Source organism: Pelmatolapia mariae, linkage group LG12 (genome assembly GCF_036321145.2).
Source record: "Pelmatolapia mariae isolate MD_Pm_ZW linkage group LG12, Pm_UMD_F_2, whole genome shotgun sequence".
NCBI lineage: Eukaryota > Metazoa > Chordata > Actinopteri > Cichliformes > Cichlidae > Pelmatolapia > Pelmatolapia mariae.
In genome coordinates this window covers 11,569,070-11,592,313 of record NC_086237.1, presented here as the reverse complement: position 1 = coordinate 11,592,313, position 23,244 = coordinate 11,569,070, and the positions used below count along the sequence as shown (strand labels likewise).

Genomic DNA, 23,244 nt, shown 5'->3' with positions numbered 1-23,244 from the left:
AAAAGGGTTGAGCGATGTAACTCATACCAACAGCTCAGCTTGCTTTAGCCCAGCTGGCAGCATTCGTGTTTGTACCCTCCCTGTCTTTGCCATGTCTCCACTCCGTTGCATCCAAAAGAAGCACAAATACCATAAAACAGCTTTGCTGAGGTGGAAAAAGAAATTGCTTTTGAACCGAACGTTAAATGCAGCCTAACCAGAGCGAATGGTGAAATTTGCCAGCTGTTCTGAATTTACAGAGCAAGACGATCTGCTGAGGTTGAAATGTGTCACATGCTCCATTCCCAAGCTCCCTTGACGATCTAGTGTGACTTATAATTTATCTTGTCACAGAGTGTACATCTTGTAATGTTTTTTTCACTCCTGCAAAATGATACAGCTCACCAGTGAATAAACATATACCCAGTTCATAAAGCTTTCATGCGTTTGTTTTTTCCTGAGCTTGGCTGTAGTAAACACGCTGTTATGTAAGTCGCTCCTTGTGAAAGATGTTCTGGAACGAGCACCGTCATTATTTTAGGGGAGAGGTGGGGGGGGCTTTTTACCACAGGCATGATCACTTGTTCATAATTGCATCATGGACAACAAAAAAAACATTATTTGGATGTATATACAGTGCACATTTACAGAGTAAACCTGTCACTAGACTACCAAGCATTACAACCAGTCATTTACCTCACAGAACAGCTCCACGTGCCTATTAGTTGAAACAGATTACATGGCTAATTAACATGTTATTACAGGTGCACAAACAAACACACATATATATACACACAAGCTGTTTACACCAACATAAAATCTGCTTTTATTTTGACAAAAATGGGCAAAACAGACAGTTTCACCACAAAGCAAACATATCATTAGCATTCCTGCACTTAGCTACAGTGCTGGAACAGATTGCACATAAATTGTACTCGGGTCAAACTAGTAAGGCTGCATTCAGATGCAGCTGACATCTTCAGATGCTGTCAGTTTAATGGAACGCAGTGCCTGTCTTAAAGGGGCTTTGCTAATGCCGAGATCTCAACAGCATTTCCTAGTGTGTTGTACATGGAGAAGACAGAACCACGACTTGATCTCAGAACCGTCACACCCCAAATTGTGACCACAACTGTGGATAGAAAGCCTTTAAACAAGCATCCATGTGCGCTATGTTTAGAGTGACCTTAGCACTCCATGCCAAACAAGATCCCTGCTGTTGCAGAGTAGGCCTCTACGTGACGTATAAATGATGGACGCATCTACCATCACATAGTGTTTTGGTTAATGAAGGCCATTGTGAAGCTCAGACAGACTTTGTCCTAACAAATCATCATCATCTTTATAATGATGATTCACAAAATAACATGAATTACATTTGAAAGCATCAAAAAAGTAGAGAATGAAACCATAAACTTATCAGGAAGATAAATAATGGGCCCATAGATGAAGGAAGCCACGCACACAGACATTTACCCAAGACTTCTGTGTAATTAGACATTTTTTTGAAACCATCTTTTATATACAGTCTATAACCCAGGGTCACAGAGCGCTCCAGTAAATTGAGTAAAGTCTCAAGGTGAGTGAATGAATGTTTCAGACTTCACCTATGCTCATGGGCATTCTGCAAATATAGAAAACAGAAAGTTATTGAATATGAATTTCTAAGGGAACTGAGCATGATTGTGTTTATATAAAAGTTACAAATTTTGATCTGCAGTTGGATAGTTCAAAAAATTCGGGCCCAACTAATTGAACTACTGCTTCTTTGGATTTAAAGGGTCTAGATGAGCCGGCTCAGGGATGTGATTATGAGCTGCAATGGTTGCCACCCTTCAAGAAGTATCCTGTGCAAGGTGTGGTCCTACCTGCTGAGACCACAGAGCCGATACAAGGAACAGGCCTCATGGCCTTGTAACAACTAAGAATGGGAAACCTGTCTTGACTGTATTTCGTGCTTTTACGTGTTCCTGCAGCAGCACGCTTGCTCCTGCTTTGAATGCCTGCTAACAAACAAAAGATATACACCTGCTTTGATGCTATTACCCAGAGTTTTTATGCTCAGAGTTGCAGCCTTTATTCTCCCATCAAGAGCCCCGCAGAGCACAGGACTCTCACAGAGCAACATTACACACAAAGACGGGGATAAGCAGATACATACGCGTAGAAAACATATTCTTGGCTTTGTTCACCTGCTTCCCTCATTCCCTCCAAGCTACTTGAAATATCGCAGTTTTATCAGAGCCCATGGCTCGTTGGCATCAGGATAGGAGGTTTAGGGAACAAAAGCACTTGGTCAGGGTTAGGAATGGTTAAGGGTATGGTCTAGAATACACATTTTCCACAATTTTAACCCTACATGTGGAAGTAGAATGCTAAAAGGGTACCATTGTGGTGTCAAGGAAATTCTCAACAAGCACCCAAATGCAAGACTGGAGTGACACTGGGCTGCTCCTCCTCCCTCAGGCACGTCTTGCAGAGAACCATCCCTCTCCTCTCCTGTCAGGGGGAACAAATGAGCCGGGGCATGTTTCTTATGTGTGTGTTTGTGCGTGTGTGTGTAAGGCTAAACTTCCTGTCTGTTTGGTCTTCCTCTCTGTAGTTGCTTCCTCCCCAAAACATATACACACAAACACACACACACCTGCTCCGCACTGTTACCCCCTGACAGATCACTGACATGCTGCCTCTAGGCCATCCTGCAGTGTGTATGCATGCGTGTGTGTGTTTTGAGTGTGTGTGCATGCGTGTGTGGTTACAGACACCCTCCCACTGAGCCAGTCTGGCAATTGCCATTTCTCAAGGAGCTAAGGAAGGGAGGGAGCATGGAGTAAGGATGGAGGGAGGGCGAAGGCCTTGATGTGAGTGTGTTTGTTGTCAGAGGGTTTATTAATAAAGATGACCTCAGCCTGTGCTGCACAGAGGGTGTGTGTGTGCGTGTGTGTTTTTTCTTTTCTTTCCGTCTTTCATTCCTCTTTCTTTGTGACTCTTAAAATAATTATTATTTTGAGGGGGGAAAAAAAGGATTCATGTGTTTATGTATGTGTTTCTGCACCTTCTCGTGCCAGCTTTCTCCCTCCTCTTTGTGATCCCGCGGTGGTTGCACTCTGCTTATTTGGACTCATAATGCGTCTTTGCCATCTTTTCCGTGCATGCTAGCTCATCTGTGTATGTCTGTGTGTGGGTGTCTGTGTGTGGGTGGGCGTAACAGGGATAATCCTTCTTGATATGACTCCTTTGTGTCTCAGCGTCCGTGGATGTGATTACGTGCTTCATTATGTCGGGCTAACAGGTTGAGTTCTCTGCGTGTGCGCGCGCGCGTGTGCAGACGTCAGTCACCTGCTGTGTGTGCAAGGAAGAACAGATGTCCTCGAAAGAATAGAAGGATGAGTAACTTCCTTCAAAGTGCAGGACATTCCTGGCTGAAATCACTCTGTAAATCGAGCTCCGTAAGTCAGTTAAGGTTCAGTTCACTCAAATTGCAAAAGCACGTCTCTCCTGGTTGCAACAGACCATTCTGACTAGAGTCATTGTGCCTGTTATTTTGGATATTTCCTAGTCCTGACTACTTTCTAGCAATGAAATAGTCTCTATGTAAAGCCTGTTGGCTTTTGACAGTGTTTCTGTTGCGTTCTGTTGAACACTGTATTTCGGTGGGGGGGTGCAGAGTTTTATCTGTCAGCTAAACCTGTCTCCATTCCTATCTTTAGCTTTCTTGATGTTTTCTGACAGTCCCCTCTAGGTTTAGCTCCAGCATCCACACAGTGATACAGAAGTGTGTACAACTGCTGCCGTCTGACCTAATTGGCTCCAACAAGCACTCAAAAACTTTTAAACAGAGACCACTGCAGAAAGTGCGAAACATCCTCTGCACCTCTTTTAGTTTTATGATATATTTTTAAGGTAACAGAATGACTCCCACTGAGCATTCCCAGGCATGCGTTCAACGCATTTATTTTAGTTTGTCTGCAAGGCCTGCCAAGCTGAGCGAAACTTGGAATTGCAGCATGGAAGAAGGAAGAACTTTGTAAATGTTAGTCTGGATCTCGATCTTTAAAATTGCAAAATTGGGCACTGGCCTTGCAGAGGGATGCACCGTTCTAGTTGATTGTGTCTTCCTGTGTTGATGTGTTATGGCTGCTTCGTTTGGACAGGATTCAAACCAAGTCTGGCGTGGACTAACGTACGGCTGCACTGCAGGAGCATTTGTAAACGTGGTTCAAAAGAAACTTTTACTCAAGGTAAATGACAAAATTGGTTCCTTTATGATCAGTTTAAGATACCATTAAAGATTAATACAGAACTCTAAGAAATGTATGAAGTCAGGTTAGGTTGAGTTGGTGTTTTCAGTGGTTGAGGGTGATCTAATTTGTTTAGCTGTCGAGCCAGCCCGTGTGTCTCTCCCAGAGGGCTGAAGCCGGCGCTTGAGTGGGACAGCCTGGCAAGCAGTGGGTCCTTTGGGGCAATGCGGTTACCAAGGAGGGAGATGGCGGAGCTCATTTTGCCCTCTGTCTGCCCTGCCACAATGAACACTGGGGCCATTGGGGACGGTGGCGTCCTGCAGCCCGGGAGAGCAACCAAATGAGATAATGCTCTGAGCTCACGCTTTTACTACCACCTACACACTACACATGCAGGTATGCACATGTGCACAAATTAGGCAAGCACAAACAAATAAGATCCAGTGGGATGCACTGCACGTAGGACCATATACACACACACACACATATGAGTAGATGCATGAATTGATCCTCGCTCACATATATTACTCTTTGACCTCCCTCTCTGTCAATAATCCTCCACCCATGTAGGCAGCCCCGGCTATTTGCTAATTCAGCTGCAGCAGCCAGTTACATTTTGTTGGACAGACAGCGGCAGAAGCAGTGAGAGGAAAGCTAATGAAACAGGATATCCCTGCCTCTGGTTATTCCGCAGGAGAAGAATAAGGAAAATCACACATGCTTTGACCTTGAATGAGTCTATAAAATCACAGAGTGTGCTGAAGACCACTGCGTGTTTACCCAGTTTACTTATTCAGTGCCAGGCGCCGTTTTTCTGCCCTGTACTCCCCCGTAATAGGTCCCCGTCAGTAATTCAGGCATTGAGACATAACACTAAGTCATCCAGCGAGGTTTCAAGCGCACATAAACTCAGTGAAATTACATAGGGGGGATAAAACTTTGCTTTTAATGGATGCCTCTCTTCTTATCGACACCCATGCATGTCTGATTATAAAGACGCTTTTCTCGAAATGTCGACGTAAAAGGTTGTGAAACTTTGCATAAACGAGCCACAGCTGAGGAGGCAGTGTGTGTGTGTAGGTATCTGATGATTGCAGAGGACTACAAAGGGAAATGATGGGATCAAAGCAAGAACAAGAAAAAAAGAGTCTCTTTATTTTTTTCTGTTTTCTCTTTCTAACCCCTATTTTTATTTATTCATTAATTATCCAAACTACTTTGCATTAATCTTGGTAAATTGGGCTCATTCAAACAAACATAGGTTTTCAAACCAGAAATTAACACATTTTAGGACAAGGCACCCTGAGATCCCCTTGGAGAACATGTTTTTCCAAAATGTGGCCGTTTTATTACACAGTGATCCAGTGAATGTAAAAGCCGGGGCATATGATTGAAATCATTTTTATACTCATCAGGCTACTCAGTGACCCCCCTCTCTCACCGAGGACGCAAGTGCAACAAAACCAAGCCAGCAAAAAGCTCCATACAGTGGAGGCCATCACTGAACTGATAACTCTCCTCCACATTCCTGAGAACTGCAAAACAAAAGGGGGAATCTGATTACTCTAAACACCGAAATATGTCTAAAACTGAAAGTTAGTTTTGATTTAAAGGTCATGAATATCTTTTAAACTATATATCACCATATATACTGTCAGCAAATGATCACGTTTCTGGACAGCTATAACAACAACAGCTGGTTAGAAGCTCACTTCTTGACAGCTAACGTTAGACTCGAGTGCTCTTAAAATCCCAGCTTCTTTGCGCTAAACAGTTTGATGACATTCTTACATTATATGAGATTTTATTTACTAATTGCCCAAGATTGACAATGTCAAACAATGACATTTTAAAGAAAGTTTCATTGAAAGCAGCATAAATAGCACCTAACTGAGGCTAACAGCAACTAACAGAGGCTAACAGTAACTAATTGGGGCTAACAACCACTAACAAAGGCTAACAGAGGCAGCAGGAAAAACAGCAGAGTTTGCTGCCAGAAAGTTCAGGATAGCCTCAGTGTGGATGCTTTACACCGGGCATGCTGAGGTAAACAATGGACTCACAGGCGTCACTTGTTAAGTTACATACAGGCGACATACCCTGAACGTAACATGTGGAATTGTCGTGTTTATTAACTTACAGATGGTAAAAATCGCTCTATGTGTGACAATGTTCGCACAATGTTACATAAGCTACAACTATCATAATAAGATTTTCAACTACCTTAAATTGTAGTACATATAAAAATGTTCTCACACAGATTGTTGCAGCAGTTTGCAGGCTGGCCACAATAGGGTACACATACTGTCATGGTCCTGGGCCGTGTGACTCAGTGTTTTGAGTTTCAGTGTATTTGGTTTTTCATTGTTTATGTTCTGGTTCATTTAGTCATTGTTAGCTCCTAGGTTGCTCAGTTATAGCTCCTTGTTCGTGTGTCTACCTGTCATGTTTCATGTCTGTGTGGTTCAGTTATCAAGTTCGTGTCATGTCTGCGTCTTGTCATGTTTATATGTTACGTTTTTGGGTTGGTATTATTAGTTAGGATTCAGTTAAGTTTCATTCTAGTTTTGTTTCTACTATAAGTTCTAATTTATAAGTCTCTCTTTGTGCTCCATGTTTCATCTCCAATTCCCTTTTCCCTCTATATGTTCTACAGTGTTCGCGCTCCTCGTGAGTTCGCCGTGTTAAGTCTGTCATATGTTTCATGTTGTCAAGCCGGTGTTGTCAGGTCTGCGCCTCTCCATATTTCCTGTTTTATTTTGAAAGGCTTGTTTCCATATTCATTGTGCTTAGTATTACTTTTCCCTGTCGTGGCATGATGTTCATTTGTGTCAGCTGTTTCCCCATGTGTTCCCACTTTCCCTAATCTCCTCTGTGTGTATTTAGTTTGTGTGTTTTCTTGCAGTCTTCGTCAGGTTGTCTGTGTTACCTCCCTCCACGTCTTGTCATAGTAGTCATAGTCATCTTAGTCATCATAATCATCATAGTTATCACGGTTGTCATAGCTGATTCATAGTTTTTCGTAGTTCCCACAGTCTTGTCAGAGTTTTCATAGTTTTTTAATTTTCCCAGTTTAGGTTTTCCAGTTAGCTCTCGCCCCTATCAGCCAGAATAAACAGCTCGCTTTTTGTTCAACCCCAGTTTCATCTCCTTCTATGTCCACACTTGGTTTCTCCCTTTCACACTCTCGCACAGTCAGCTCCCACTAACCGTGACACATACTCAGTAGTACTTAAATGAAAGTAGTAATGTACTCATGGTACCGTAACTATTCAAAACACCTGACTTGTTACTGTCACTGAGTGACTGCCATGACTTCTTAATATAGTCATTTCCAAACCTTCAAACGACATGTAGGAACAACATTGGACCTGACAAAAATAAGCTTCCACCGTGGTTTTTAGCTGCTAAATGCTCCACAATGTCCTCCCCCCCATTAGTTGCTAAGTGTCTAGATACCTGCTGTGCTGAAAGGGCACATTTGGATTTATTAAAGCTCTTTCATTTTTTCCTAAAAACTTACTAATGTTTGAATGAATCAAAACAGTGACATTACAGGCTGTCAAACCAAAGCAAATGGCTGAATGATGCTAAAACGTTATAACTCTCTAAAATATGAATTAATGCAGCGTAGCGTTTAAGACAAGTTAGGGATATTTAAAAAAAAACGTGACTTTTAAGAGGCAGTATTTAGGAAAGATTGGTCTTGGCATGAAGATAACCTTTTTACTTGCTGTTTTTTCTATTATGGCTCTTTTTTTTAGCATTTCCATTCAGATAGAGCATTTAATGAGATGGAAAAGTTGACTTGCGACTTGACACCCGTAAACTGTGCGCAGTGAGGAAAGCAGAGATCTTGGAGTCAGAGTGGTCCAGGGAAAAGCTGTGCATGGAACGTTGCAAGTTTTATCAGAGGGCGCCTTAGCAGGACGGATTTGTTTGGCTTTACTCCTTTGTGAGACAAATATTGGGATGAATCTCCTCTCTGCTCTGGGCCCTGTTGTGAAAAGGCCAGGGCCCAAGCCAGGGCTTTACCATCACATCCTCCCACTTATGTAAACAGATGTCTCATACACACACACACACACACACACACACACACACACACACACGCATGCTCGCACTCAGAAACCTCTCACCCAACACACTCACCCCAGTCATTTTAAAGGGCTTTCCCAGAAATACAGTTATACTGATTCCAGTGAATGAAATCTTTTGCCTAAAAGGATGAGTTCATCCCTTTTATTTGTGTGGGAATACGAAGCGCTGCGTTGTGGAATACATCGACAAATGGGGGCATTTTTCTCTCTCAGTGTGTCTCTTCTTCAGTTTTGCTCGCACACCAGGTGCTGCTCAGTATTTTGTGTCCACTGTGGCTCTTGTGGGTTCTGGCACAGTGAGAATAACAATCACAGCTCCTCGGTTCAAACCGATATCAGTTGCCAAAAGCACCGACGCAGACGCCACTCTTCACACAGGAAATGAGAGGATGATAGTGGAAGGGTCCCACTTCACTGGAAAAAAAAAATCACAATTACCATCACTTTATCTGTCAACACCAACAAATGTGGGGAGGGGGTGTCACGATGCAGAGACAACAGGAGGTGGAGCCGCTCGTTCGGGCACCGGGCTGATGCGTTCTGGTCGACTGCAGAGCGAAAGCCTTTGATAGCATCTGCGCTGTGGGCTGCAGTTACAAAGTTCAGAGCTGGCAGAGCTTTATTTTTTCCTAAAAGTTAGAGCAGTCATGAAATATAAATAGCAGAAATATGGTTTGGTTTCCACAACAATGGGCACGGTCGTTTTCCATTTCTTATCTCTGAGACTGTAGAGAAATGAGATGCTTTAAATTTCAATTATTGTTGCTTTCTAGTGCTTAGCGATCTGTTGCATGTTTTTTTAACCGGTATGTGTGGAATGCTGAACGCTTCTCACCCTGCATCCTGAGCTTGATTCTGCCAGAAGTTTCTTCATGTTAAAAGGGAGTTTTTCCTTCCCACTGTCACCACATGCTTGCTCACAGGAGGTCATTTCATTGTTTTCTTGGTCTGTACCTTAAAATATTTGGCACTGTCATTGTCATTTGCAGCTATATAAATGAACTATAATTGAATTACATGGTAGCCAACTTACAGAAACGGGGGGACGACAAAACAAGTGCAGCCAGCTGGAGGCGGATACATTAACTTTCTCAATTTCTAGAGAGCTCACTAAAAATGGTAGACAACTATTAGATACGGATGCTGCATGTCTTTCAGTTTTGTTTGGCAGCAATGTATCATCTATTGAAGAATTTAGTATTATATGTAACCAGAGGCACCACAACAAGTTATGATTGTCAATAACATGCAACAATTAGTGCAAAAAAGCTGGTCAGATGTTGGGATCTCTTGCTCATGCCAAGCTTGGTTTGCTGCTGACTGCTGCGACATTAATAATTGGTTTACAGACTCAAATTTAGCATTCTGGCTGCCTTATTTCAGTTTATTTTAATGAGCTTGTATAATGTAATGTATACTTTATTGATCCCCGTGGGAAAATTCCTCTCCGCATTTAACCCATTCACTCTGTGAAGCAGTGGGCAGCAGTGTGTCGGGACGGTACCTTGCTGAGGGGTACCTCAGGGTAGCTGTTCAGTGGATTCAAACCCCCGACCCTCCGATCATGGGGCCACCATTCTACCTACTGAGCTATCCCTGCCCCTAAAATAAGCCCGTGCTCCAGGTGAGGCTCGAACTCACAACCTCGGCATCTCTCTGCAGGTTACTGTCTTATAAGTACCGCGCGCTGACCGATTGCGCCACTGGAGGTTGTATGAAGGATAGACTGAAGTGAAGTTATCTGCAAACAAGCTGTCTTTATAACCTGGCTAGGTGAAATACACAGACATACATACCCACTAATCAGTGCTAAGAGCAGAAATATATTTCAACATCTTGGATATCCGCTGTACCACAAAGCAATTCCCCCAAAAGGCACCAACAACACAGTCAAATACAGTCAAAAAGTCCAGATCAGTAAGTCAAAGTACAGGAAGTGAGGCCTTGGTAGTCCTATCAGTCAAAGCGACCATGACCCTAATTTTTAAACCTCAGCAAAATCCAAATGGGCGAGTTATTATATACTAAAATTACTCACCGAAGAGTTGTTGTGACCATGGAGACAAGGCTTTAAATGTGCCTTTTGTTGCTGTAAAATCGAGCATTTTAATAAGGGAATCTGTGGGGACTGACTCGTTTTCGGCGCCAGCCTTAAGTGGAACTGCAGCTTCATTTTTTAGCCCTCCAGGTCGTCGCTTCATTGAGACACTATGATTACCTGGTATTTTGAAAGCATTAGGAATCCATTAAGTATTCGTCTCTGATGACCTTTACCTAAATGTAAGTGGCATCGTGATCCAGCTAAAGGGATTTTTCACACTTTATGAACCCACAAAATGTTTCTAATAATTGCTTATAACTGATCTCTATAGCCATAAGATACATACTTACAAAACTGATATCAAATTCAAAATGCTACATTAGCCACCTATGCAAAGATGCCATTATTACTCTTTAAAGCCACGTGTCTGTTAAACCTTGTAACGGGAATAGTAAGACAGAGCAGACGCAATATTTCACATAAAGGACGAAGCACAGGGAAGATAAATGCAGTGTCTGCTGTATCAGTCATTTCTATGGTACTCTGAATAATCAATGCTTCAGTTGAGTATGGAGGAATGACTCTCACGAGAGATCTCTGTATGAATTGACTGCCGTGTAGTGACGCTGATAATGGCTTCGGCGAATTGCGTCTATCTTTAATTTTAGCTTGTAAATCACAACCCGCAAGTAATGGGCTGCACTTAGAGAGGTCAGAGTTTATGTGTAAATCATTCTGGAGGACAAAGCTTGCGGTGTGAAGCTTTGCAGCTCTTTTTTTTCCCCTGAAGGATATTTTTTTCTGATAGAGGGGGTTGGCAGTAGGCGTTCACAGCTCAGATCTAGCTCTGACCTTGGCCAGATGTCCACCAACACCGAGATGTGTGTGCGTGCACGCGTTTGTGTGTACGCGCTTCGTCTGCCAGGTTTTCGGAGAGTGCTTGCATCTAATAGGGAATGGCAGGCATTTTGTTGGGCTTTATTGCCACATGCCTCTTCCAATCCTGCCACTGATTAGAGCTGCCATTACTGGCACGCCAACGTGAGCGCGCGCTCTTACAAGGCAGACGTTGGCACACGCTCAAAGCTCTGGCCTTTGCATGTGATTAGCATCCCATTGCGTTGTCTTGTGCGGCGATCAAACGGAGCACGGAGTTGTGCTCTTGTCGAGGCCGATCGGGGGAAGTGACGGGTACAACGTCGCTCCACTTTTATTCAGCTCATCAGGGTGCTGCCAGCTTAGACAATGTCAAATTTGCAGCTAAGCAATTAAAGGCCCAGGCTGTCACAATTGAGCCTGATGGGGAAAACTCATTGTGGTGGCATGCAGGCAAACACGTGAACACAGATACAGGTGCTGGCATACACACAGACGCGATACATCCACCCACATGCGCACAAGTACATAGTGTATGTATATTTACAATAAGCATGCAGGCGATTAGCTCAGAAAGTGCAGGTGTAAACTGTTAGTCATTGCTGATTCACAAGCAGCTGGCTGGCTTCCACACAGCCACTCACTGTGCTGCCTGTCAAATGCACAGGCAGCCAGCGGCTTGAGGTGTGTGTCCATGTGTATGCGTGTGCAGATGTTCTTGAAATCCTGCTATTTAGACAGACCTCCTCCTCCACTCCTCTTCCTCCTAGTTTTTGGCCTCACGTGTGCATATATGTGTGTGTGTGCTTTAGTTAATGTGTAGATGTTTTTGCACATTTATGTCTGTGTGGACTTGCAGGGATTTGGCTGCTGCTTTCTCCTGGATGAAGCCAGTGGAAAGCTGAGGTCTGGATGACTTACTTATTTAGGAAAAATACACCAGAGATGGACAGCGTGCTGCTGTGCTGTCACATAATCACATGTGCATGGGTTTGAATTCATCCAGCTCTGTAGGTAACAGAGCCAGTGACCTTAGTAGCAATGCTATATTTCATTTTGGAGATTTTTTCTCCCCCCAACAACAGCTAAAGTGATTCTGCTGCTGTTACGGTTTCAACAGCCATGCTGTCGGTTCAGTCCCAGGTGGAGGCGCTCACCAGAGGGTTAAATGCTCTACCAGAAGCAGTCGACACACATATACACACAGAAATGCTCATATGGCGGATTACTCAGTGGCGTGAGGTTTCCGATTAAGTCTAAATTTGCTTTCCAGCACATTCAATTAACCTAACTTGATTTTAAAGGACCTGCCATCAAACAGAGTTTCAGACTTTTACTTAACTTGCTTCTTTACTTCCTTGAAACCATCAGAAGAGTTTCATCCTGTCTTTGGGTGTTCTCCTCCTTTACAAAGTCATGTCAATAGCAGGTTTCATATCTTCACCGGCCAATAAAAAAACATGAAGGATTCCATTCATCTTTATGGTTTAAGAAGATTCTCCTACTTATTATACATATAATAATCAACTGGGTAGCTTTAAAAATGTCTTTGAACGAAGATTACAACACGGTTGTTTTTTAGCTCATGAAAGGTTTTAGAGTTCTGCTTTTACATAAGAGAATTCACAGTCTCAAGGTTGTCACAGTATTCCCATAAATTTGCCAAAAAGTTTAAATTTGAGAAGTTTCTTGAAGATTGACTTTTTCCTTTTTTGGGGAGTTATGCCAAGGTTCTGTGCACAGTTTAATTTTTTGTATGTGTGTGTGTGTTTGGTTCAATAAAGTTTGATGAACATCACGACTTTTCCAGTCGATACAGTGGAGCACAGTGTTCATCGAGTGTAGCAGAGTTTTCAGTTTCTAGTTTATTGACAGAAGGGAATGAAGTATGATGGTGTCAGAGGTTTGGGCCTTGGCTTTGTGTGCTCCCTCTTTGTAACACTAGCCAGCCCATACGCTACTGACAGCATCTGCTTGGCCCTTGGCGCCCTCATTGTGATTAGTGAGCCATTGATGTTGACATGAATCTCAGCTTCTGCTCACACACACACACGAATCCCGGCACGCACTGGCGAAGGCACTGTAGTCAGTTATGTGATCTGCACTATGAACTATGGGAACCTGTAAATGTGAGCCTCGAGGGTTCAGGGGTGTGTGTGTGTGTGTGTGTGTGTGTGTGTGTGTGTGTGTGTGTGTGTGTGTGTGTGTGTGTGTGTGTGTGTGTACGGGTTCGTACTATCCTGGTGGGGACCAAAATCTGACTTTTACTATCCTGGTGGGGACTTTCTGCACCGTGGGGACCAAAATCCAGGTCCCCTCGGGGTTGAAAGCAATTTTCACACTCAAAATGCGGTTTTACTGTAAGGGTTACAATTAGGTTATGGTTAGGTTTAGGGTAAGGGTTAGGGTTAGGCATTCATTTTTAATGGTTAGGGTTAGGGTAAGGGGCTAGGGAAAGCATTATGTCAATGGGATGTCCCCACGAGGATAGCAAACCAGACATCTGTGTGTGTGTGTGTGTGTGTGTGGCTTTATTTTTCATGTCTAAGATCTGGTGATCAAAACCAGAAAAACCTTGCAGTAAAATTGAGTCAAGCAATTATCTCTGTGCATGGAACTTAGCTCCAAGCCTAATCTTCATACTCACTTCATACTGTTCTTATGAAGGAGCATTCAGTGGTACAGTGTAAAGCAGACTGCTCAAATTTATTCTGTTTCTTGCAAAGCTAGCTGTCTTGAGCTCACGTCTGGGCTCAGCTACTGTAAGTCATTTATTGCTCTGTATCTCTTTCAGCATTTTTTATTTGTGTATGTGAAACCTGTAGGTATGTTTGTGATAATGACTGCTTAGCACACCCCAGGTAAAGTTAGAGATGGTTAGCATTTGCCTCTTTTTGTAGCACATTTGCTTGTTTGGAACATTCATTTGTAAAATCTTTTAATAGAAAACTGCAAGAGACTTTATTTGTTTTGGAAAATTTGCCTATTTAGGATGTGGCCAGTGGAGCCCAACCAATTTATCAGTGGACTGATATTATCGGCTCATTTTAGTTATTTGCTGATCTGTCAGTATCATCATTTGTAAGTGCCAAATAATTAAACATTTGAAAAGTACAGAAGAGATCAAAGAAACACCCTTCAACTATGTTGTGAGTTTCAACGTTGCCGATTTTGTCCACCAGGGGGCAGTCTGCAACTTCCCTGGTGGCAACATATGCCACACAACAATGAATAAATAAGTAACTATACACATGTCAGAAAAATCTGTTAGTGTTGGGTATGTCTGAAAGAAAAAGAAATATTGGATATTATATCCTAAGATTGAATATTTTGAATATTAATGTTATCACATTATTGTCACTATCAGTCTTAAAAATCCTATATTTGAAGCCTAAATCTGGTGATTAAAACAAAACCCTTACAGGAAGTTACAGAGTAAGTTACAGTTACGAAGGATAGTGTGTAAAATGTACTACATTGTCATGCTGGCCCTCTGTTGTGGTTTACTAGCATGTTTCCGCTTGTGTTAGCTTGTCTTCAAGAATAGGTAACTAACTAGGCCTAAACTTCAGTTTCCAAAACCACAAATTTCACACAAAAACCACCAAGTGGCACATATTTGTTTGATCAGGATTTTCATGTTTCATGTACGTGGATGTGCAGGTAGGAAGTATATTTACAGTTTTGAATGTGTGTGTGTGCAGACCTCTAATTATGTGCAGTAGCAGGTCTTGTCTGACAGAGACATTAAAATGATTAAAGCTGACCTGTCAGTCTCACATATCCACCCCCAACATCCACCACTGCCACTCATTACATCTCTCCTCTTCTTCTCCTTTAGCCCAATGTGACCTTCATGTGCGACGTCTGTCTCTAGTCAACATTCACAACGAAGACAAGACAGAGCGAAAAAACATCTGAAGGAGAGATTACGACGAGAGCACACGGACGCGCGAGGGAGGAGAAGAAAAACAAGTAAGAAAGTAAAAACAGAACAAAGGGTGGAGAAGAAAAACACAGCAGCATCTTTTTCTATCTCTCACTGACAGCATGAATCAGAGAATAGAACAGGAGGAGGAATGGGGGGCATGTAAAATGAGCGAGGAATCAAAAGAAATAAGAAAGTGAATATAAGCAGAAAAAGGAAAACCATGCGGGGGGGGAGGGTAGCAGTTGTCAAAACAGGACGTGGAAATTACAACCATTTTCAGGAACTCCCAGAAAGGAATTATTCTGCAGCGAGACAAAGAAAATGGAGAAAATGTATGACAGAGGAGACAAAGAAAGGTGACCAAAAAAGAAAGAAAAAGCTGAATTTAGGCAGGATATTGGATTTCAGATTTCAAAGCATTTTGTTAAGAAAGACACTGAAGGTTACGTCTGTAACAAAGTGTATCTGTGTACGTGTGCGCGTAGCGTTTGCGGCTTGTCCTGACTGTGTATGTGCAACTGGAAGGGAAAGGCGGCCATATTTATCTGAAAGTTGAAAAGTGGAAAACAAAGGGAGAAAAGAAAGAGAAGGAGAAAAGAGAAATGGATGATTGAATCTGACAAGCTGTGCACAGAATTTAAAGGTTAGGTTTACTGAAGATAGCTTTTATCGTTATTTCCGTCTTCTGAGGCTGAATGCAACAAAAGTACAAGGTTGGAATTTCTGCCTTAGTAATTTTAGTTTGATTTGCTCTGAAATCTGAGCGTTCCAGCAGATTAAAATCAGATGAGAGAAGTTGATGAAACTTCACAGATCTTTGTTGGGTTTCAATTTGTAAAATGTAAAGTTGTTTTAAAGCGCTCACAACAATCGTAGTGGTACAATTGCATACTAATACAATCACTTCGGTATCAATTCTCAGGCTACAAACTGGCTGCCATGATCATCTGATTAGTGGAAGTTTTGTTGGGGGTGTTAGACGGCATGGGGCAAAAGATTTAGCTGTGTGCTCCACTGGGAACCCCTCTAGGGAAAAGTAAGCAAACAATAACGTAAATATACTGGGAACAGGACAATTGAAGTAATTGGACTCAGATGACCACAATGAGGCCACTCTTTTGGCTCTTAGTTCAGAATAAAGTGATGGATTAATAAAGAAATAGATTAGCTTATCTTAGCATACAAGACAAAAACAGTAGCAGTTGGTAGCCTAGCAAAATTATTTCCTAATTGTAGCTGTAAAGCATGTTAAATAACTAAGCAGTTCTCTTTGGCTCGTTTACATATTATGGTGCTGCAGTTGAGTATCATCAGTGTAATCAGGGTATGAACGTTAGATGGCTGCTCTTCCACTCATAGAACCCAGGGTTATTTCTGTAACCACCTCACTGTGCTCTGTTTACTTCTGAAAGCAAAACCCGTGCCCTTGTCATAGAACACTGGATGTCACTATGTGCGCGTGTTTGTGTTTCAGTGGGTGGCCACCTCTTGTCTGATGTGTGTAAGATGAAGGGCTCTCTCATTTACAATCAGTTGTCAGCTTGATCGAGCGAGCGAGAGACACAGCAGACTCGAGTAAATTGCCTCCGATAAAAAAAGTAATTTGTATCCCAACTTGCTCTTCCCAGAATTTAGACACGCACTGGCCAAAGAGGGAACTTGTTTAAACATGCACATATGCACTTGTATACCTTGATATCAACCAGATCATGTGTACTCATAAACACAGAGCTGTGAGTAATCGGCCCAGGGCAACGTTCCTCTGTATCTCCGTCCTCTTTTCTTTTTTTTTTGTCTTCTGCAGGTTTCTTTCCTGCACTATCGCGTCTCGCTTATCCCTTGTTCTCTCTAATAATTCTGGTGCTCCCTCTCTTTCTACCTATCACTCTCACAGTGTGTGTTTATCTCTGTGAGGATATTGGTTGCCGATCATAAATAGCTTTTTCTCTGACAGCGTGCCATCACAGGCCGAGTGAGCTGGGGGGAGTAGGGGGGTAGCAGAGGAGGGGAGAAGGGAGATTGAAAGAGCGATAGAAGGAGGAAGAGGAGAAAAATGCATGCACCGTGCAGGCAGAGGTTATGCACATCATGCCAGCCTGACAGGTGTCGGGTATGCACAGATAAATGTGTTGCGCTTAAATGCAAACATCCACAACACAAACCTGCTCCCTGAGCCGCGTGTAGGACACCACAATAAATTCAATGAACACTGAACTGATTTTTTTTTTAATACAACAAAGCCGGCCTTTACCGAAAACAGGCCTACGTTCGACTACCTCCTCTTTAATTTGCTGCTCATGCTGTTTGCAATTATCGCGGACTCAGCACTTTTCTGTGTTAAACTGTTACACCGATAAATTCGCTGTAATGCACATTTCCTCCCTACTAATTCCATCAGTACGGCAAGAGTCATGTCGTACTCATTTCTCTTTGCTTACAGAAATCCCCTTTTGATTCGCTTGTTTTGTCCAATCCTTTCCAATTTCCAACTCAACACTTCCTGCAGAAATGTTTCACGTTGATAGCCCTCCAGCATTTACTGTAAAGACGTGTAATCCTTTCTTGGTATGCTTTTAATGAGAAGGATCTGCAGGAAATCTTAGGTCCTTAATGGGACTAAAGAAAACAAAATAGAAAGCATTGGAATTCATTAGTGGATAGTTAAAGGAATAGCTTGACATTTTGAGCAATAAGCTAAATAAAGCCACTGTCCAATTAACTTAGCACAGGAGAAATACATAGAAATGGGGAAAGGGTTATTCTGGCTTTGTCCACTGTTAATAAAAATCACATACTAGCTCAGTACTTAGCATGACTTAGAATGGCGCCCGTCGACTGCAAAGCGATGCATCATGTTATACAATACACTTTATATAATGAGGAGGTTCGGCCTCATTATATAAAGGCGAATGTGTCTTTTTTCACACACAGCTTAAAGTAAAATGCTAACTACTAATTAATTCCAACTGCTTCTGCTTTTATGTTACTTTCTTTTTTATCTCGACACTTTTCACAACAAAGCTTCACATTAAAAGCTTTTGCACTAGCCTAAAGAGTGTTGGCTTTTGAACGGCTCTGTTGGTTTTTAATATGAGAACAATCTTTGAAGTGGACCCGTTTTGCTTTGTCTCGTTTTCTGTCATATGCGTCCTGTTACACTGGCAGATGCTCATGTGGACAAAATTTTAAACAGTGAGGTAAGTTCAGACTGCTCTAAACATTCGATTTCCGACAGTTTTTTTCTGTTTTTGGCTCTGTTTTATGTCAGAGAGAGAGGATAGCCTAGAAGTGCGATTCAAACCTTCTGTTTGCAAGGGACAGCCAGTCAGAGGGGTGCAGGATGTAGGATAACTGAGGGTCTAAAGCAAACACAAATTTGCAAATGTACAAGAATAAAAATACAGAGCCTCTTTAATAACCGAGCCTCTTTAAGAAGTGTTGAGTTTAACTGCAGTGTATATGCAACTGTATTTTTACTGCAACTGCAGAATTTAGTAGGAAATTTCTCATTATTTATCCAAACTTTACTTTTGTCCTTCATTTATGCCAGCCACAACTATGATCTACCCATCTATTTTCGTAACTGCTTGTCCAACCTTTCAAACGCACATCTACACCTGCAGCGAGTTTGGAATCAATTAACGGGCGCAAGAAGGACATGCAAATGCAGACAGCCGCAGCTGATAAGCAGGATTAAAATTCAAACCTTCTTTCTGTGAGGCCATGCTGGTAGCCTCCGCACAATCACGCCGACCCTGCCGTGCCTGTTATTTGGACGTTTATATGACGCGGTCATTGGTTATATTCAGACAGGCGAGAGATGAATCTTGCCCAAATGCCCTGTCACACACACTTTTACACACACTCGCACGCAGGTTCCCCTCCATCAAGTTTGATGAGGTGAACGAGTGTGAACCCGCCGCATCTGGCATTCCTCTGTCCTCTCTCTCAACGCCGCAGCAGTCCGTGTCTCTCTATTGATCCCAGCTTATCTTCCCGTAAACCTGGACCTCGTTTCTCCCCTCCTCCCATCTCCTCGCTTCACCACCTCCTACCCCTCCTTCCTCCTCATTGCTATCGATCAGCCCGTGCGTTCAACAAAGTAGAGAGCAGGCTGTGGTTAATGCAGAGCTGGGCCGGAGGGGCCCTGCACGAGACTCGTGTATCGCCTTTCTCTCCTAATGGTTCCAATCAGGCTCTAATAGACCCTGGGTTAGCCCATCAAGGCCCACTACTCTCTTCTCGCTCTTCTCACCTTTCACTCATCCTTCCTTCTCATAAATAAATCTCTGTCTCCGCTACATGTCTGCCAGGTGCATTTTTAGCTGATGACTGTTGATTTTGCTAACCGATCCGATAGCTTTTGCTTCTGCTGAGTGTGCACACGCTTCTTCCAAAATGTCCTGCTTTGCATTTTTTACAGTAATGCTCATTCATTCCTGGGAGCTGCCCGGTAGAACCACAGTTTGCTAAGTTTAGCCATTGGGAACTGCCCAGTACCAAAAGCTGCCTTTCATTATCCCTTCTCTCAGTCGCTGAACATACTGTGTCTCTAGCTGGGTTAAGTGCATTTCTCAAGGGTACCTTCATTGTTGTGGATTCGGGGGAAAGAGTCTCTTAACATTTGTTGTTTTTCAGTCAGCAATTTAAATGGAATGACAAGTAGAACTAAAGTATGACACACTAGATGCTAGCATTACCTTTAACTAGCAGAGAGTTTGATAGCTTTTGACATTTGTTGTGGCAGGTATGTAACAAAAACAAAGACTTCTAGGAACAGCTTTAAGCTGTTCCTAGAACTTTAAGGATTATGTCATTGAATTGTCATTTAAATCAGTCCTGACAGTCAGTCAGACCATATATTGGCTGATATTAGCTATTTACTGATATATCAGAATTAGCATTTATAAAAACCAAGTACAATACAGAAAAGATGGGAGATACACCTTTCAACCAGTGTTAATGTTACACAGTTTTTACACCATTTGGAGCTGGCTGTGACAGATGACTGCCCCTCCCTGAGCCTGGTTCTGCCGGAGGTTTCTTCCTGTTAAAAGGGAGTTCTTCCTTCCCACTGTCACCAAGTGCTTGCTCATAGGGGGTTGTCTGATTGTTGGGGTTTTTTCTCTATTATTGTAGGGTCCTTACCATATAATATAAAGCCCCTTGAGGCAACTGTTGTTGTAATTTGGCCCTAAAAATACAATTGAATTGAATTGAATTGAATTGAATTGAATTGAACTCGACAAAGGTTATGTGTTTTCATGCCTCCATCAACTAAAAAGAATGTAAACTGTGTATTTTCCTCTCTCTCTCTGATGTTTATGGACCAGTTTTGGTGCTGAAATCTGTAAAAGGTCTGATGTTTGTCCTGTGTGCTATAAAAAGCCTGTTTGACATTTATAGCCATTTTTCTAGAGAAGCAGCTTTGTGGCTTTGGTGAGAAAGAGGCTAAAAGCAGACATCTCATGACAAATGTTTTTTTTTCCCCTCTATCTGCTGTTTAGGACATTCTCCAATCATGTATTTGTTTATTAGGGCAACTCAATAAAGAGTAGACATGCACCCAGTTGTGGTCTTGTGTATGCCTATCTATGGCATGCATTCAGACTTGTGACGTAAATTCTAGAAAAAGTAACTATACAGAAAAATGACCACAGTTAGCATCTGACATGCAGCTGGCAATTTCAGACGTCAATAACAAAAAAAGAAAAACAAATTTAAATCCCAGAAAAGAGAAATTTTCATAAACCTAAATGTTTACACAACAGTCGTGTCTCACCCGTTCAGTCCTAGACAAATATCGTCTGTCATTCCACTTATCTCTCCGTCAGTGTCCACCCTCCCCACCTTCCCACCACCGCAGAGATGTGTGGGCCGCTCGTATAGGAGTCCAGCTAGGTGCAACCTTTATGCCCTATGGCACCTCACTGGAATCCAGGGCTCTGGGCTCAGCATGAACTGCTGAACTCTTCCCGAAAGTACAGACCTGAGGAGAAGGGAGAGGACAGAGAGAGTGGGAGGGAAAGCAAAGGAGTGCTACTGGACAATTAGCCCCCCTAGGAGCATAGTAGGTGGTTCCCCCAAGCTAGAATACACTGAGAGTATTTCAGCAAGTGGCAGCCAGAGAGAAGGGGAGACAGTGTGTGTGTGTGCGTTTCTCTCTGTGTGTGTGTGTCGTGCACGTAGTGTAGTTTGCATTCATATGCCCTGCAGTTGTTGTTCTGAAATGAGACAGAACATCGGGTGCCCACAGGCGTCAATACGACCATTTCTATTATTCAGAGCTGATTACAGCGCGGAATCATACAGCGGTGAATACTTTTTAATGAGCTCTGAAATACAACAGAGAAAGTTTATCAGATTTTTTTGTTTGTCTGAATCTGGCTGGCAGGGAACAACGAGCCTATTTGCCTGAGTGATTTGATTAGTGCGCTGGTGTGTGAGGAGCAGGTTGCAACATATGTGAGTGGTAACTCTGAAATAAATGAATGTGCGCAACTGCGGGAGTACTTAACGACACGTGATAAATCATCCCTGTTATTGTTTTGTAGGTGCGTACAGCACCTGTGTTTATTGGGCACATGAATTCATGCGTTTGAATACACGTGTGCTTTCCATTTCAAGAAGTACGTAGATATATAGAAAAAATCAAACGAGCCCAAATTTGTTTCTTTGTGTCCACGTTTGTTTCGGCCTTCTATTCACAAACCAGTCCACCGCTGATCGACCTGTGACCAAACAGTAATCGTGGACGAGTGTGCGCACACTTTTGTATGACAGGTCAGACAACACTATCCCAGCATCCCCTGGGCCTGCACACAGGGCAGGCAGGTCACGGCAGGGCAGAGTGCACGTGGATTTTACCATTTCCTCGCTGCAGTCATGTGTGCTTGTCAGAAACAACACAGCCGGGCTGACAGCACAAGGTCATCCAGAGAAAAAAGGGAGAGAGAGTTAGATGGAGAGGCTGGGAGAGAGAAAAACAGACAGTGTGTCTGCCCGTGCATAAATAACCTGGTTATTGTTGACTTGCTGCGGTAATCACATTTCTTAAATGTCATGTAAATGAAAAACCTAGTTTCAGGTTAAAGGATTACAATAAATCTCTTACCGACCTAGATGCACTCTGAAAATAGCTAGAGCACGCAGTGCTACTTAAACAGACAGCCAACAGATCAATACACCCACAACCGAGGCAAACAGTAGATAAACTTTAAACTGTTGTTTTAGATTTCAAGCTCATGTTTAGTTGACCATTTTTGATATAATTTTCTTAATCGATGGGTTCACCAGAAAGCTGGAGGAGCAAAGAGCCTTCAGCTTAACAATAGACTATATAAATGTGCTAATATATTCAATTGAATTCAGTTTTATTTATATAGTGCCAAATCAGGACAACAATCACTTCAATGTCCTAAAGACCCTACAATCGAGAGACAAAACCCCAACAGTTATATGACTCCCTTATGAGCCAAACACTTAGCGACAGCGGGAAGGAAAAACTCTTTTAAAAAACCCTTTTAACAGGAAGAAACCTCTGGTAGAACCAGACTCAGTGAGGGGCAGCTAGGTGTTCTGTAAATGGAATAAGTGTTGTCAGTCTTATTTATGCCTGGCATGAGCATTTTGGTAGACCAGCAGATTTAGCTTCATTTAGCCAGCAGGGCCCGCCTCCTCTAGTCCTTGAATAAGTCAGGTGACACTGGAACTGGATGGGAAAAGGTCCCATTTGCCACGCTCTATGACCTCAATAAACACTCAGTGGTTTATTGAATACAACATGATGTTCGTTTGGTAAATAATGGCCCAGGTGGGAGTCGAGAAAAAGAAGAAAAAACGGTATACGTTTTGTAACACGCCCGGATGGCTACAGCAAAAATACTCATCTAACCAGGTTTCACACCAGGGCTTTTTCCATTAGTGTTTTATGTAACATTCAACACGTCTTTTATGTACAGTCTATGCGAGGGGTAGGCAACTCCAGGCTTCGAGTGGCGGTGTCCGGCAGGTTTTAGATGTGTCCTTGATTCAACACAGCTGATTCAAATGGCTAAATGACCTCCTCAATATATC

The 23,244-nt window shown here is 42.6% G+C and overlaps 1 protein-coding gene and 1 non-coding gene across 2 annotated transcripts in view; one reads left to right on the top strand and one right to left on the bottom strand.

Moving 5' to 3' along the window:
* sema4c (sema domain, immunoglobulin domain (Ig), transmembrane domain (TM) and short cytoplasmic domain, (semaphorin) 4C) overlaps window positions 1-23,244 on the top strand; it is a 103,660-nt gene that overhangs the window by 21,219 nt on the left and 59,197 nt on the right. Inside the window, exon 2 of the mRNA XM_063489197.1 lies at window positions 15,079-15,212. The gene's annotated coding sequence lies outside the window, so the exon portion shown is untranslated. The remainder of the gene's footprint in view (window positions 1-15,078; window positions 15,213-23,244) is intronic.
* On the bottom strand, window positions 9,937-10,030 carry trnai-uau (transfer RNA isoleucine (anticodon UAU)). Its single transcript has 2 exons — window positions 9,993-10,030; window positions 9,937-9,972 (listed from the first exon to the last, which is right to left on the bottom strand). It is a non-coding gene; the product is annotated as a tRNA-Ile (tRNA).